The sequence below is a fragment of the Coptis chinensis genome, chromosome 4 (genome assembly GCF_015680905.1).
Source record: "Coptis chinensis isolate HL-2020 chromosome 4, ASM1568090v1, whole genome shotgun sequence".
NCBI lineage: Eukaryota > Viridiplantae > Streptophyta > Magnoliopsida > Ranunculales > Ranunculaceae > Coptis > Coptis chinensis.
Window position 1 is genome coordinate 79,129,345 of NC_141459.1, and position 3,789 is coordinate 79,133,133.

The 3,789-nt window shown below is 36.9% G+C and overlaps 1 pseudogene; it reads right to left on the minus strand.

The window, feature by feature from the left end:
* Positions 1–456: 456 nt before the first annotated feature.
* On the minus strand, positions 457–1,194 carry LOC147504970 (ankyrin repeat-containing protein At2g01680 pseudogene; annotated as a pseudogene).
* Between the last annotated feature and the right edge of the window lie 2,595 nt (positions 1,195–3,789).

The following is a 3,789-nucleotide window of genomic DNA, read 5'->3' on the forward strand; positions in this document are numbered from 1 at the left end:
CGACATGGTCACACCGTTTGGACTAGGTCCAAAACGGTGTGGCCATGTCGTTTGAAACTAAAACTTGGAAAAAATATGACTTGCTGTTTTTTTGGCATTTGGACGGTGTGGCCACACCATTTGGACTTAGTCTCAAACGGTGTGGCCATGTCGTTTGTAATTAGTCTCAAACGACATGGCCACACCGTTTGAGACTAAGTCCAAACGGTGTGGCCATGTAGTTTGAGATTTGAACTTGGCAAAAAAAATTCTCTGTTTTTTTGGCATTTGGACGGTGTAGCCACACCGTTTGGACTTAGTCTCGAACGGTGTGGCCATGTCGTTTGAAACTAGTACTTGGAAAAATATGACTTGCTGTTTTTTGCATTTTGGGCGGCCACCACACCGTTTGGACTTAGTCTCAAACGGTGTGGCCACACCGTCCAAATGCCAAAAAAACATACATACAAGGGGTCTGGAGTCCATCAAAGATAGAGAAGTCTGCTGCTACATGATCTCATGCAAGGATTCGATCAACATAGACAGTGTCATTGATTGGCTTATCAAACACTCAAAAACGGCAAAATGATCATTGGTGTAATCTTTATATGGTCTGTATTGTATTTGTTTGGAAAATTTATTTAATTCTAGAAATGAAACAGTTCTAAGAATGCTTCAGAGTTTTGCAATCTGATGGTATATACTTTTTATATTCCAGTTGACATATTGTATCTGAACACAACAACAGCTAGAGATATGAACAGAGATGTAGCATTTAAAAAGCAAAACACTTGAAACCCAACATTGTCAGCAATGTTGGCTTTCCCAAAGATCGTCCAAGGTGCAAGTCTTCGACCGGGTAGATTGAATATAGCCATGAATGCTATAGAGGCAAAAGAGCGACAACAGTTATAGAATTTGTTGTGTTTTGAGCGACTTCTCTATGCAGTTTCAGTAGCTCTTTTGGCAATACCGGACATTCTTTTTTGTGGGTCTTTGCATTACGTATAAGCTGTGAATGCACCTCATGCTTTATATCACTAACAGTTCTTTTCGGTTCCATTGCCTCATACCTAGCATGCTTCGCACCGACCTCAACCGGACCTTCCTTAATCTCCATATTGGAGTTTATCCGCCAAATCCATTCATGGTTTCATTACGATGATTAATAGCATTGGCGTCAACAGATACAAAGCTCGAGAGAAGGTTCACAATCGTAAGCAAAATATTTTATTCAAGATGGATGGTAGTTTAATTGAGTCACCAACTTTCCTTTGAATGAGTTCAAATTTGCGAAAATGATGGGGTCATCTGAGCAAAATAGTATTTGTCTTTTATGTATGCTAATGAAGCTCACAATCAATCACTAAATATTCATGGAGATAATTGACTCCCATCATATGTGCTTCTTCCAAGACTAAAGGAAACAAAAGAATAACTAAAGAAAAAAAATGACTTCGTACAATGATCGTTGATTAGTTGGATGATTGGATCTTGGTTGTTCGGATGCACATTAATCAAATCACATCTTAACCGAAGAAGCAAAGCTTACGAGTTGTTTAAATTTTAAAATATGTGTGTGAAACGAGAGAAACAGAGTGTGTGAAAAGAAAGAGGATATTTGTGCTAAGTTAAGTAGAAGGGATGATTATGAGTATTTGTGGGTTTTGGTGCGAAAAATCGAGGGTTTGAAGCGAAATCGTGAAATGGAAATCGAGTGTGTGTGGGGGTTTGTGGGGTTGCCGGTTTGCGGTTTATTGGTATTTGGTTGGGGGTGTATGATTTATGAGTTCAAGCCAACCAATGGGCGCATTCCCGCCCAACTCGGCCCAACTCGGGGTCTGCCCAACACAAATTGGGGTCTGGCAGTAATAGGACCCTAAAAATAAGGATAATTTAAGAACTAAATGTGTCTAAAACAAATTTATTTATTTATTTAAAAATTGGGATACGGGAGTGTTTCTATGGATGTGTCCAAAATCACCCTTTAGCATTCATTATTTCGCATTCAGATAGTAGGCTTATTTAGTATTCAACATTCAGTAGTCAGAGGCTCGAAAAAAAACAAGGTTAACAGGTTTTATATTCCACAAGTTTGAAGTAAATATAAACTATTGTTATGTTAAAAACAATTGTTTCAGTAGGTGTAGCAACACTAATTTTACGGTGTGGGTTATATTTCTGTCTCGTACTGGACCGAAGTAAGAAGTAGCTTAAATTTTAATTGTTAATCAGAAGTAACTGGAAAGGAGGAAGATATCTTGGAAATTTACCAGTCAATCAATATTTTGTGTTTGATTGGCTATTTGGCTTCGATAAGAATGTCCCCAAAAGGCACATTGTCGCAAATTTTCTTTAGAATTCGTACTTCGAACTTCAAATGCAGGAAATGTTGTAGGGTCCGAGCACTATAATTTAGACTTCACTATGTCGCTTTTTTTTTTTTCTTTTCGCTAATCAGACCATGCACTAAAAGGTCTTGACCTTTTTCCTCAAAGATCACCAAAACAGAAATAAATGGGGACACGTGTCAAGAGTTCGTACAACTACTAACCTCAAAGAAGATATTTTCTGACCAAAAACGATAACAATGATGAGGCGAGGTAACTGATGCACCACCGACACGTGCCGATTCCCACCGACTTGTAACGGCCCTTATTTTTGACTTTTTGTGTAGGACAACAACTTCTCTAACGTTGATTACTTTCACCGAAAGTGAGTGCCCAACGTTTTGCAGAAGCCACGAGGCATCAATGAGTGAATCTAAACACAGTGAGAAGGTACTGATAAAAGTTGTGATAAGAAGAAATCATTCTCTCTATGGATCAAGGCAAAATAGCCGTTGGATGAAAAAAATTCTTCCCGAGGTCAAAATTGTTGTATAGTCTACAACTGATAAACCACACCAAACCATATAATTATATCATCCAACGGCCGATACGAAGTGCACACTAAATTTAGAGAGAATGATCTCTCCTTATCATTTGCCTACTAATAATTCTAGCTTGATTATGAAAAATGGAGATGTTTTTTTTGTGGTAAGCTTCTATACGAAAAAATTGAGAAATTATCAATATGATCAGATACTTATTTAATCTTATAAATAAGATTTTTTTTTAGATACGCATGTTTAATTGATATCGTGATTGTACATAAACTTATTTGTGACTTGATAAATATTGTGCAAATATGCTAGGGACCATGACAACCATTTAGTTAACAAGGAAGAAACTAATTTTACAAACGCTCTATGTTCACCCGAGGCTTTGAATCCTTCTCTTTCCTCACCTTCACCTAATTCACCAACTTTACCATCCAAGTACCGATCGATGCCAATATTCCAACATTTATTGAAATCTTTGTACTATGTGATGGAAATCAACATGATTCTCATGGATTTTAACATATATTTGGGGAGAAAATGACCTTTTGATAAATATGTGTCATGTGAGAAGGTATAATTCCAAACAAATGACTAATTTTAACGGTCAACATTTATAGGTTGATCACCTTCAATTCTGGAATGCGATTGGAAGTCTTTCTTATTTCACATTGACATAAATCCATAGCCCAGTTTCTAAATAAAATTATAGTAAAATGAAACTCACGAAAAATAACACTGGATTTCACTTTTGTTGCACTACATTTTTGTTGCGATTAATACACACTTGTAGAAAGAGATTAATTTTCTTTTCATAGAAGTTGATTTCAAACCCTACTAAATTTGATTCCAAACAGATCGAGAACTAGTAGACAATGTAAAGGTCAGAGCAGGTGCGGACCCTTGTTGTGTATTGGACCACATTATTA